This window comes from Vicugna pacos, chromosome 3 (genome assembly GCF_048564905.1).
Source record: "Vicugna pacos chromosome 3, VicPac4, whole genome shotgun sequence".
Taxonomy (NCBI): Eukaryota; Metazoa; Chordata; class Mammalia; order Artiodactyla; family Camelidae; genus Vicugna; species Vicugna pacos.
The window spans coordinates 73,547,982-73,561,838 of record NC_132989.1 but is presented as its reverse complement, the minus strand read 5'-3'; the positions used below and the strand labels follow the sequence as shown (position 1 = coordinate 73,561,838).

The window sequence follows — 13,857 nt, the reverse complement described above, 5'->3', positions numbered from 1 at the left end:
AATTGAATGCAGTTTTCATTGTGCTGTAAGGGGCTCAATTGCCAAATTCTTTTGCAAAAAATGATAAATACATTGGTTATGTACTATTTGCTTACATATTTTGCAAGAACAGTTTTTGTATTTTTTGTTTTTGTTTTTTGGTCACCTTTTTCTTCAATGAAGACTCAACACTATTACACTAAATAATATAACTTAGGCAAACTTGAATTCCCTTCCTAATGTTGCTGCCACCTCCTCCTGCAGGGGGGCCCTTCCTGGCGGTGAGCAGAGGTGGAGGTCTTACTACATATGCCATTTTCCGTCCAGACCGAGCCTTCCTTCTCTAAACAGTGTTGGGAGGCACAATTCTTTGCTCAAGCTTAAAATGTTCTGTAGCCCTTTAAGAGCTGTGAGGAAAACAAGGAGACAAGCTCAGTAAAATGGAGGAAGGAACTACTGCATTTTTTTCCTGCTGGAATATTTCCAAATATTCTCCTCAGAATTAGAGCTATTTCACCAAATTTGGCTAATTGAGGCCATTCATGCAAAAGTAATAGCTATATTATAGGCCATGGATTCTGTCTCTCCTAAAGGACAATCCATCTTCAAGAAAATCCCTGCACAAATGCAAATGCACAGAGAGACATTTTGTCAGATGTCCAGATAAAACTGCCCCACGTGTCATTTTTCTCACCTACATTGTTAATAGGAAAAGAGGAACCATAAGTTCCTATTACCACAGGCATCCCTAGGACCTGAAACACATTACCAGGGGGAAAAAAAAAGAAAGAAAGAACATCCTTTCAAAGCCAACAAACGATGGATCCCCAACCATTTGGAAAGGTGTAACTATCTGGCTACCCCAGGATCAGAAACCTTTTATCCAAAGTGCCCCATAAGTTGGAAGGCTGGAGTCGAGGGGACTGTACAGATACTGGCCCTTAAACGGAGCCCACAAATCTGAACTCCTTGCTGAGCTATTCAACAAAAAGTTCTGTGTAAAGCCCAAACTCTGAAGCCACCCTGTGCAATGCTGGAACAAGGGGTAGAACTCATGCCAATGTGAGACATTTATTTATGCAGCTGGCATCTTCCTGGGGCACAGCTGACCAGAGGTGGACTAGGATCTGTTCATCTTGTTATATTGGCCTTCTGCTGTATTAATTTAGAACAGCTTTTTCAAGAAACTATAAGACCCTTTAAACTGGCTATGCACATACATATTTAGGGCAATAACAAGGTAGACTATAAATTGCTTCTAAAGTCACAAATACATGTGAAAGTGCTTGGTACACAATTAAAGTCTAATAATATATATAATATATAGTATAATGTATATGTTAGTATATATATTATCTATATTATATATAATATATCTTATATAAGATGTAAGAAGAAGAAGATATTATTGTCTGTATTGTTGCTATTTACAAATGAAAGGGACTGTGACGTATAGGAGATCATTAGGCTCAGCCTTGTGAGGGAGATTGGGGTTGGAGGGAATTCTGGAACAAATAGACTCATCCTATGTAACAGAAAGGTAAAAAAAGGCCTCTGCCTGGCTGATTGTGACCTAATCTGGACTGTTTGAGGTAATTCTGTCTCGGAAACTCGCGAAGCAAGTTAACCCTGTTGGAACTGAACTGCCTGTTTTTATAGTCCAGGCCGCCTAGAGCCCTGTAGTATTTACCCCACCCTGTGCTTCTGAGTTCTGTATTGTCTGCAGGATATCAATCACATCAGCTCCAGGAGAGATGGAAAAGTAGTTGTGGAAGAGCTACTGAACCTAAAACTACTACCAAGGTGTTTTAAGGACCTTTAAAAAGTTCAGAGAGAACCTTCTTCTTTCTGGTCCAGTGCCCGTGTGCACGTGGACAAGGGCGAGAAATCCATCCTCTACCACATTGTTGAGTTCCGTCTTCACCTTTTTCAGGGGGAGAAGCTTGCAGCCCATAAAATTGATAGCAGCAGTCTCCTGCCTTGAAGTGCCTTTTAAGAAATTATTTAACTGAAATCCGTCCATGTTCTCATTATACATGTAATAAGTCCCTAAATATTTTCCAGGAACTGCTCTCTCCACTATTACAGAAGCAACAAAAGAGGATCGCTGCCTCAGACGAGTGATGGCTGCTGTACCTCAAGGAAGGGAAGCAAGTCATCAAATCACATGAAAAGGTGATGGGTAGCTTGCGTTTATGTGTTTTCCTACAGCTTTTTTTTAAATCAAGATGATTTATTCATATTATTTTCATTGAATGTTAATAGATTCTTTAGCCCATCTTCACCTTTACGTCACCTTGGGGTTTATGGTGTGATAACTGTGTCGATTACAGTCGTGTTGGCTATAAATCAAGTCTGGAATAACCTGGGTGACAGTATGGCAGGGAGCTGCAGATAAACAGGGAAGCTTCAGTTATTGGATGGGGGGTTGGTAGGGGATCGTACGGGAGTTATGGCCTGTGCATGGAGACTGTCTTCCCAAGAACCGATGGGACGGGATGGGAGCAGTGCAGTCATTCTCTTGCTGACCTTTCCATTTGGTTTCCAGGCTTGCTCTTGGGGAAACAAAATGTGACCCCAGGCCTGATTCAACTGTGCTTCTCCCAAGACAAGGCTACTAGAAATTTTACCCTTTGCTTCTATCTCCAGTTCCCCATGTTAATAATAGCTCCCAATTTTTGAGCATTTTCTCTGTACTATGCAATGTTTGTGTGTGCTACAGGCATTGATTATCTCATTTAATCCTCACAACTGCCCTGTGATGTGAATTTTTTAAAAATCTCCTTTTTCACAAAGGAAAAGTCTGAGGTATAGAGATTAAATAATTTGCTCAAGAAGTGGCCGGGATACAAATAGAGGTTTGATGCTCATGTGAAGCAGAATGTTGGTACTTCTCTTTCTTTTTCTTTCTTCTTCAGAGTTCTTTTTCTCCCCCAAGGCCCTTGCCTTGCTCTTCAGCCCTCTCAATTTCAACTTCTTAGAGCTGGTGCATAAATTCTTACTAAAAGAAATTACAAACAACTAGTCACCGTGACCTTTGGTTTCTGCATTTGTGTCAACATCTGGGGGCCAGATGTTTTCTTAGTCAACAGCTGATTCTGGGGTGTTGGGAAGAGGGAGCAGGACTTTTCTGTATGTTTGCTGCATGGAAGCATTGTGTTTGAGCTCCTGAGCAATGCTGAGATATGTTGCAATAAGGGGACATCTAGAAGAGCCTGAGGTCTGAGGGGGCTTCTTTAAAGAACAACAGCCTCTGAGGAGTTTTCAGATATCAGCCAAAGAATCCATTTCCTCCCACAAGCATAGAACTTTGAGTGCACATTTTAGCTGCGGCTTCCTAAGTGCCTATTTTTATCACTGTCCAGTTATTGATGAACTGAAATGTCTTATTTTCCATTGATGCTGTTATCTTTTGCTATTTATTTTAGGTAGATAAGGTGTCATGAAAACAAAACGCCACTGCCAACATCCACTAAACAGAACAGTAACAATTATAAAGCTCTTTGACTTATTTATCCTCAGTGAGACCCTTCTCAACTAATACAGATGGTTTCAGTCCTATTTTGATTGATTTTGGGGGGACTTTTCAATATCAAAGATCACAGATTAAAAAAAAAATTGTGATTTGCATCTGCTGCGTAGAGATTTACATTTTGGAACTATTTCGCTCAGCGTCAGGGCCATGTGAGCTGCTGCAATTGTATGGCCTCCCGCCCTGTCTCCTCCAGAGGACAAAGATGTCTGCCCAGACGGGCTGACCAGCCACATTCACAGGTCCAGCCCCTGCCAGAGGAAGTCACAGAGCAACTTCCTGAGGGCAGCTCTTCCCCCTACCATCCTGGTAGCCTGCCGGGCGCTGCTAATCATTGCAGCAATTCAGAAAGATGATTGGGATCTGGCTGGACTCTTCTTGCTTATTGTACCTTATAGTGGCTGCCTGAGAAGCCTGCAGTCACCATCTTCCCCTCTCCAGGGAAAACCGAACGAATCACCCAGAAAGCAAGGATCAAGAGACCACATGCCCTAATTTCTCTTCCCGATAATTTTGCTATCAGAGAGAAACCTCTCAAAGATCATATTTGTAGAGGGAAATAGAATGGAACACTGCCTCTGTGGTCTGTCTAAGTGAAGGCACAGAGAGCATGGGAAGCCCCTGACTTTTCAGCCCAGAGACCAGATTTGAATTATGGTTTAAGAAATGTAGGTGTTCCATCGGTGATGATTAATCATACTTTTATGTTTACTTTAACTTTTGAATAGGTTATATAGTCACATGGATTAAAACTCAAAATTGTATGTAGTGAAAATTCTCCCACTCTGTGCCTTAGGCCACTGGGTTTTCTCCTTTCCTATGTATCCTGCTCGAGGTATTTTATGCATATTACAGTCATCCCTCAGTATCCATGGGGAATTGGTTCCAGACTCCCAAGAATACCAAAGTCCATGGGTGTCCAAGTCCCTTATATTAAATGGCATAGTACTTGCATATAACCTACACACATCCTCCTGTTTACCTTAAATTATCTCTGGATTGCTTATAATACCTAATACAGTGTAAATGCTATCTAAATAGTTGCCTGTGGATGGCAAATTCAAGTTTTGCTTTTTGAAACTCTCTGGAATTTTTTTCCAAATATTTTCAATCGGATATTGGTTGAATCTGCAGATGCAGAACACACGAATACAGAGAGTCGACTGTACAAGTATAATATATATATACATATATGGTTACTTTTCCCCACAGATTGTATACTGCACCCTAGGGTAGTTTTTTTTTCCATTTTATAATGTATTTCAGAGATCTTTCACTATCAGTACATAAAGAGCTTTCTCTTTTTCATGGCCACATAGTAGCCCATTAAGTGAATGTTCTATTTTTTTCTTAATACCATCCCCTAATGTTGGCCAATAATTTCCTATGGTTTGGCCATTAAAGTCTAGGCTAGTTACTGAGAGTATTAAGAATCTACCCACTTGGAGGTATTTAAAAATGAGATAAGTTCTCATCATATGGCAGTTTGAGTAATACCCATGAGACAGTTTCTTTTGAATAGTGTCAGCTGAGGATTCCTGAGATCTTGGACTCCAGAATCCTCCACAGCACGCCAGAAGGTACTGGGTGGTTGCTAAGAAGGATTCACCCACTTTTTATAGCATTTTAAAAAATGAATGCAACACATTAATAAATAGTGTCTGATAATAACTTAGATAAAAGTCCATGTGTGCTTAAATGAAGGTTATCCTAACATTTGCTTTTAAAGCACTATAGCTACTGTATTAAAATAGAAAACATTTGACATCTGCTCTGTTCTGCCATCGCATTTAACTGGGGTAAGACTCCCTTTGCCTTCTGGTGTGCATTTCAAATACAGCAGAAAAGGATTAATTGCCTTCTAATTTGGATCTTTAAAGATTCAAACTGAAGCTATAGTGATTAACTTTAAACAACATTTGAACTACATTTAATTATAGTCTTCAAATCCATTTCCCCCATTTTTTGGAGCTACATTAATTTATAATCACTGACATAATAACATCTATTTTTGATAGATCTCAGGACCATGCTACATCAGCCATATTGTGAGAACAAAGGCTCCCGGAACATGTGCTGGAGGGAAGAAGACAATGTGGCTGAGGAAAGAGACAGCAGGTGGGAAAACTTATCTTCCTGAAAGCTAGTTTGGAGAGCGTGACTTGATATAAATTACTTGGATGAATGGTTGGGTTAGGCTATCAGTGAGAAGAGGGTGAGTGGTTCTCCCCTCAGGGCTCACTCTTGGGAGCCTGTTAAGTAATTGAATGGTGCATGGGATATTGGGACACTCTAGCCAGGAGGCCAAATGTTGTGTCTGCCATGATTCCTTCCTAGATGGGAGCTGAGGCCACGCACTCAACTTCTTCTCATAGTTTCAGTGCCACACACATACTTGGTGCTCAGTGTGTGCTTATTGACTGAGCTATTTTCAGCGGTCTCCCTGTGGGCATGAGAGACTAAAGAAGTTTATGGATGTTTGCCATGTATTGTCACGTGGGGAAAAAAACCAACCAACCAACCAGGATGTAGAGAGGAGGATTTACTAAGAGGCTAATGAAGCTTAAATGTCAGACCTCCTCACGTGCACGGCTCCTTCCAAGGCTCTGTACACATATTTGTCCCCATCATTCTGAAATGTTTTCTTAGAGAAGATCCCAAATTTCATAAGCTTCAGATCCACGAAGCCTATATTCTCTCTGGGTATAAAATAGCATATAAACATAATTCCATAGCATAAAAACATAATTTAATTTTTCAAAATGAAAAATTCTTATTTCCATTCTTAATGGAAAATTCTATTTACAAATAGAATAACAAATATATATGCAACACACCCACAAATACTTCCACAAGTTAGGGAGGGTATATATCAAAAATGTTCAAACTGGTTTTCTCTGAAATTGACTATTTATATATTTGCTATTTTCTGTTTTACTGGAATGATCAAGTGAATTAGTACTTTGTTAAAACTTACAGTTTTTCTCATGTTAAGGAGTATTCCTTTGAACTGACTAGCCTTTTCCTAAACTTTTACTTCCAGTCAAGCAATATCATATTTCTCTTCATCCAGCACTCGGAATGAAATTTTCTTTTCACTGTAATCATAAACTCTAACTTGGGGAAATGAAATGAAAGTATATGAGTGAACCTGGCTCCCTGTAGGTTAAAATCTTCATATCCACGGAAGGATGCGCATTGCTATTTGGCAGGTTTTTGCAGGAAGTTGATAAAAGAGTCAAGAGCTTCTATTTCCCATCCACCTTGATTCTGTCTCTAAGCTTCTCTCGTACCTTCACCCACACGGTCACACTCTGTCTTCAACGCCAAGTGTCTTTAGCCATGCTGACTCACTCTCTCACCATTACCTGGTAAGGAACTTGAAATCTGAAATTCTGGGGCTATAATGGAGACGTGTGGCCTTCAGGTCTTTGTCCACAAAACCCAGGATGGCAGAGGCTGCATCCCCTGTGTTCAAACCTCCATTTAGAGTGTCTGAGAATTAGAATCTTAGTATTACTGTCAACAGCTAGAACTGGTGACATGTCTTGTCAAGCATTGCTCTTTCTCCCTCTCCCATCCCCTTGCTCCCAGAGCCTGATCCTGTCCCCACATCCTGGGCAACAAAGAGCCAGCAAACAGGAATGGGGAGGAGGCAGTGACATTAACGTTGTCCTGGGGTCGTTACTCTTGTCCTGCCATATTCTCCATGACCCTTGAAGAAGACCACAGGAGAAAAGACCGCACTGTGGTCTTGAGGGGTTGGATTAGGAGAGAAAAAAGACAGAGCTGCGGGTTAGGAGACAGGGCCACAGCGTATGTCTATAGAATTTCATTCGTTTATTAATTTGCTCACTCATTCAGTTTTTCAAGAGCCCAACAAACATATATTATGTTGGTACTATGTGCCAGAAACTGTTTTAAGTGCTGTGGATACAGACAAAGAGAAATGAAATATATAATGACATTATATTTAGGTATTCACAATACGGTGAGATCATTTCCTGATCATTTTTAGCACAGTTGTAACTTTTCTAAAAATAGACACAGCAACATACACCCAAAAATACAGGCTAGTAATCTTTTACCTTTCTAATAAAATTCAATTACCATTAGGTCTATGCCTCAAAAATATTAGTAGGGCAGGAAACCCCATCCTTGCTGTCTCAATTTAGTACTCCATAGTAGTACCAGCCCTGATGGAAGATGAGAAAAGACATGGCACTAGTCCAAGAATTGAGGGCTTTTCCAGAAAAGAAAACACTTTGAATGGTGACAGGCACACAGTAAGTGCTATGTAAGTGGCAGCTATCATCTTCATCTTCATCATTATTTTAGACAAAAGGGAAAGTAAATGCAAAGGTTGGGAGGGAAGAGTGACAGCATGGCATGCTCAAGGAGTTTAAAGGAACTTGTGGGCACCATAAGTGTAGTGAGATATTGGGCTGAATAGACAGGGGACAGACCATGGGGAAGGTTGGCCCTAGGGAGCCCCTGATAGGTTCTTGGTGTCTTCTACTTCCCCGGCTAAGTTAGGCTCTCATTACCATTCCCCTGCTCAAATGAAATATTACTTGGCATTTCTGCTTCCCCTTTAGCTCTTTTGCCATATCCTGGTCTTAGCTGATGTAGCTTCCCATCATTCCTAAGACAAGGCTCCCGTTAGATCACTCTCCTACTTTAAATCCTTCAGTGGCTGCCCACTGTTCATGGAATTCAGCCAACTGTCTCAGTGTGGCATGCAAGCATTGCTGGGCGAGGGCTGCAGCTAACCTCTCCGGGGTTCTCTTTTATCATCCTCTGTATAACTTCTATATCCAGCCACATGCAGCCTCTTGATTCCAAATGCCCCATTGCCTTCAACAATCCCCCCACCATCTTTTGAAATCTGTGTACCTTTCAAAGCTCTTCTCAATGCTGCCTCCTCTGTGAAGTCTTTTCTTAGATTCCCAATAGGTTGCATCTTCTCCCATCTCTGAACCCCCACTTTGTATTTCCTCTGAGGTTCTTTTATTACCTTGTACACCAGTCTGTGTCTTGGCACAAGATCATAGGCTGTCTTTAGTCTTTCCTTTTATGGAGACCCTTTTGTGATGAGCGTTCTTTAGGATACACTTCAAGATACACAGCAGGAAGGTATGGAACCAGACCCCAGGGTTGGCTCTTCCACATTCCTACCACTCTGGTCCGCTTTGCTTTCTAATGGAGGGAGCCAGAGGGTCCTCTGGAGAGTGAAGCTGAAGAGGAGTGTCCAGAGCAGGCTGACGGCTCCAGCCATGCTCCAGCCACCCCCTACGCTGATCACTGAGCCCAAGGAAATGGCCTGTCCCAGATGTCTTTCAATATAACACACACTAATCCAGTTATCAAGGCCTAGGTTGGAGACAAGATGGGTGAAAAGAGATAATCCATGGCTGGGAGCAAATCAAATTATCCCCCCTCATTTTCTTTCTCCCTTCCTTCCTCCCTTCCTTCCTCCCTTCCTTTTTTCTCCAAACAAATATCTCTACCAGGTGGTTAAAAGCACCTGGCCAGGGCCTCGCAGCTTACCTAGATGCTCTGGTTTCCCCACTTAATTACCGTTATCAACTTCCCAGATTTTTGTAAACTTAACACACTGAATAATGAGGTTAATAAAACCAGTGAACTCCTTTGCCACGGACACAGACTATTTCTATAACTGTCAAATGTATTATTAGTTCAGATTTAATCACCTTTTCTTGTATCTTATAAATTTTTTCCTAATGACCTATTGGCTTTCCAGTGAGGGCTTACTTATTCGGTGTTAGATTTTTAATTCCTCTGGACTTGATTACAGTCTGTGTATTTATAGCTTCTAACACTTCTGCACTGAATAATTTCCCTAGTGAATATGCATCTGGAATTGAACAAATCAGACAAGCATGAAACCCCCGGCAGAAGCACTGACTATCTCTGGCCATCCTGGTCCTTAGGACAGCCACTTCCTCTAAAAAACTCCCTGTCTACTCTTAGTTCTTAGGGTTGTCAAAGGACTAAATAATGCAAAATATTCAAGTATGGGATTCTTTTTAATAGAAGAATCAGTCTTTAAAATTGCCATATATTCATTCAACAAACATTTATTGAGAGCCTCCTGTGGGCCAGATTGTACACAAGCTCCAGGGATACAAACTGAATCAGCCACATACTGTTCCCAGATTCCCAAGCCTCCTGAAGCTTATACACTAGTGAGGCAGACAGGCTTTAAAATACCTTTTTAAATTATTTTCAGGAGTATAGAGAAATTAGCAATAGGTAAGATTATTTCAGACAAACAGAATAAATAGGCTCAAGCAGAAGACATTTTCTAAAACTCAGATTGTATTTAAAATGCAAATAAACCCTTGAGGCAAAAGATACTTTTTGCTTTTCTTCGGGGTGCAAACTGTCCCTGAAAAATAGCAAATCCTTTGGACTGAATTCCTGTACTATTTAATAGCGTGCCAAGAAAGTAAAAACAAGCACTGAAGGTCAAAAATGGGGATGTAGAAAAATGGGGCATGGATAAGTCCGGGTTATTTCAGGGAGAAAATGACCACATGTGTTGGGCTTAATGAAAGATCCAAACGTAGAACCTGCAAGAAATCTGAAGTGGCTTGAAATTTGTCAAACAGGTCAGGCTCTACTGAACTGTGACCAACACAGAAGCCTGGAAATGTGTGCTTTGCTTACTCTTTTCTGCAGCTGGCTGGGATACACAGTTTGGAAGTAACTTTCAATTATGGGCTAAATGACAGGGAAACTCTAAAGCTACACTCATACTTCCATGATGACCCCATCATCAAAGCATAGTGGGGACCTAGTCACATCAGGAAATGTACCCAGTCCAGGGAAAATGAGGTGAAGAGAAGTAAGCCCTACTGCCTAAGACTTGCAGAAGATGCTGAGTTGGTAACAGGAGAGATACTCTCAGCATCTCCTGGAACTATGGTTGACACCTACTGAGTACCTACTGTGTGCCGGACACTGTGCTGAGCACTTTAGTTGTTTTTAAATGTCATTCAGTACTCATTTGAAATGAATACTGTTATCATCCCATTTGAGAGATAAGAAAATTAAAGAACAGAGAGGTTTAGCAACTTGTCTATGGCCATTTCAGCTATTGAGTCCAAGAACCAGAGTGAACTCAGAGCCTCTGTTTGTAATCACTGACCTGCAGGGGCGTGGTTGCTCCCTTCTAAAGACTGCATTTTCCAGGTGGCATAAAGGAGACACTCATGCAACATTTACCCTGCTGTTCACTCTATGAGGGTGAACTTTTCTGTGATCAGGTTGTCAGTGTATTTGAAAGACAGTATGAAATAAAATGAATCAATTCTCCCTCCCAAAGTAGAAATAGAGCTGGGTAAGTGTAGGGTCAGAGTAAGTTTCATCAGAAGCCAAATAAAATAAGGATAAAAACCTGGGCACAGGCAGAAACCCTCAGAAAAGGGGTGATCAGGAATTAAGAAGGCAGCGATGTTTGATTGGCATGGCCAGTTGGCTTAATTCCCAGTGCACTAGGGCCCAAGGGCAGTTCGGAGGGGAAGATGACAGGGTCTCACTTCAGAGTCACACACTACAGGGGAATGTTGAGAAAAGAGGTCATTCCAGAAAGTCTGCTCAGGGCTCACGGTTGGGAAGAAAGAGGTAGAAAAGGACTTCAGGGACTCCCTCTGGATACAAAGGCTGATGAAGGGGGAAGGACTGGGCATGACCAGTGCCCAAAAGAAATATATCAGCCAGGAGGAGACAGCCCAGCCTTCCCGGGGGCAGCTGCACCTGACAGCCTCCCTACGGGACTGATACCTCTGCCAATTCCCATTGCCTGATTCAGGGAGAGTGGGGACCCTCCAGATAACTAGTGTCACCAGGAGGAGCTGGATTTAGGTAAAAGGGTAGAAAATTCTATCTTCTCTTCAAGACTCAAAACTGCCTGCAGTAGCCAGATCGCCCCTGAAGCATAAGCTCAGGAGTCACAGAGTGTTTCACGGTGAGTGGAAAGACGTAAGGCCGAGGGAGATGAGCAAAAACAAGGAACAAAACCTCCATTTCGAGAAAAAAAATTTTTTTAATTTACTCAGTGTCTATAGAAAGACCTTTTACATAGAGGGGCGGAGACAGGGATGCAAAAGGTGATTTCTCCAGCTTCCTTCAGCTCATCCTTCTTAGCATATACGTCCCCAGGGCAGCTCCACTTGGGGAAGCCAGATAGGGTACGGGGGCTGCAGGGTGTCCTGCTTGTACCTGCTGTTAATACCATGTGCATGAGTCATTGAATGAAGGGCTCCCAGCCAGGAGTAGAGACAACCAGATTTACAGTGATCTTTCCTTCTGATTGGGGTTCCAGGTGTTGGGAAGGCCAGACTAAAAATGAAGGACCCTGTTCAAGGGGAGAGACTAGACACCCAGGCCTCCCCTCAGCCCTCCCCTGGGTGGGCCTGCCTATAAATCACTAACCTGGGTGCATTTCTGTTCTAGATTCCCCATGGGGCAACTGGACTGGCATGTAATGTTTGCATCCACATCTATCCGTAGCCTATAACTCTTTACTAGCTCTCTGCTGCCAGGATGGGGCCGGCACATGTGGACAGTCATAAACATGAGCCCTGGGGCCAGTGGCATCCCAACACTCTTGATTTTGATGCCCTCTCTGAGCCTTGTTTTATTCATCTGGAAGATGGGCTAATGTGGGCATGCTCTGCATGCCACCTCACCTTTATTTCACATATGTCCCCTCCCCTGTGTTCATCACACACAGCTATGCTGCCCTTCTTTCTGTTTCTCAAACACCTTGAACTCAGTCCCAGCTCAGGTCTTCTGGAAGGCTCTCCCCAAAATTCTTCCCCTGGCTGGTTCCTTCTCACCCTGCAGGTTTCACTCAAATATCAGCCTTGAAGAGGCCTTCCTTGGCCAGGCAGTCTCAAGTCACTTCTTGCCAAAATTCAAGTTCCCTCTTTTATTCTGCTCTATTATCTTCACAAAATTTGCTACACTTTGAAAATATGTTGTTTACACATTGATTTTGCACCAACTCAGAACTCCCCTTACCTCCTTATCTGAAATTGTACCCCATATCTCCCCTATTTGTCTTCTCTGCTTTATTCTTCTTCTTGGCACTTATAACATACTATTTAATTTACTTATTTCTCTAGTTTATTGTCTGTCTTTTCCCAACTAGAATATAGCTCTGTGAAGGCAGATTTGTTTGTTTGGGTCATTGCTGTACCCTAAGTGCCTAGCACAACACTTGGCACCTAGTAGGTTATCAGTAATGTTTACTGAGTGGAAGAATCCATTTGCTGTCTGTCCCTCTCCACCGGAAAGTAGGCACTACAAGAGCAGGCACTTTATCACCACTGTTCGCTGTAACAATTCCATGAGGGCACCCAAAAATATTTGTTCAGTTCATGAATGGCAGCCACTTCATAGGGGTTTTGAAGATTAAAATGAGATAATCCTTGTAAACTTGACATAAGTGCCATGCACATAGTAAGAGTTCAGTAAAAATTAAGATGCAACTACTATTAAAAATTGAACTTTTGACAAGGAACTGGTAGAAACTTCTGTGCTTTCTTGATTTGGGTTTACAGAAACCGGGGTGCCTCATATTTGTACACTACGAATTTGCAATTGCTTCTGGTTCACAGAGGTCCAGGCAGGATGGGGCCCTAGAACTATGTCTTGGTCTAGGGAAAACTATCTCTTTATTACTCTGTTGTGGTAAACAAATATTTTTGTTGAGTCAGCCTGGAATGTTGAGGCTCAAGTAACAAATGCTTTGTCAGATTACATTAAAGTCAGGGTTTGAGCATTTTACGCCAGCTAATTGCCCCCCTACCCCCACCCCTTGGAAACCTGATTGACTTGCAGGTCAAAGTGAATCTAGAAGGAATCTATCCATGTTAGATATATCTTGCTTCTTCCAGAGTTTACCATATGTTTGCACTCCTGTGCTGTTTGATTTTTAGTGAATAGCTGTATTTTCCTACGCCCAGTGGAAATCCATTGAAGCAGAGGAGATGTCTGTCAGAGAGGCCAGCAGCTTTAGCGTAGTGTATGATTTTCTCAGAAGAGAGAAGCTCTGACCCAGGCCCACTATACACTGAGTTTCCATGATGAAGAGTATTTTTTAGGAGTGGAAAGCCATGATGTTTGAGTTTTCAGTCCCATATTTAGGAGACTCTTCTGATACAATAGACACATCCTCCCTAGAAAGGAATTGAATAGTTTGATGAGCTGGTAAATCTCACTATTTGAGGCCTGAAAGTGGGCACGAAAGCTTTTGAGAACCCATCTTTCAGCCAATTTTAAGTATTCTGATTTCAACAGCAGTAGGTGCGTGT

At 41.9% G+C, this 13,857-nt stretch overlaps 1 long non-coding RNA gene across 1 annotated transcript in view; it reads left to right on the top strand.

Moving 5' to 3' along the window:
• Positions 1 to 13,857, top strand: part of LOC140689714 (uncharacterized) — a 74,192-nt gene that overhangs the window by 55,831 nt on the left and 4,504 nt on the right. The window contains exons 2-3 of the long non-coding RNA XR_012064779.1: positions 2,044 to 2,154; positions 5,530 to 5,629. This is a non-coding gene — a long non-coding RNA (uncharacterized lncRNA). The remainder of the gene's footprint in view (positions 1 to 2,043; positions 2,155 to 5,529; positions 5,630 to 13,857) is intronic.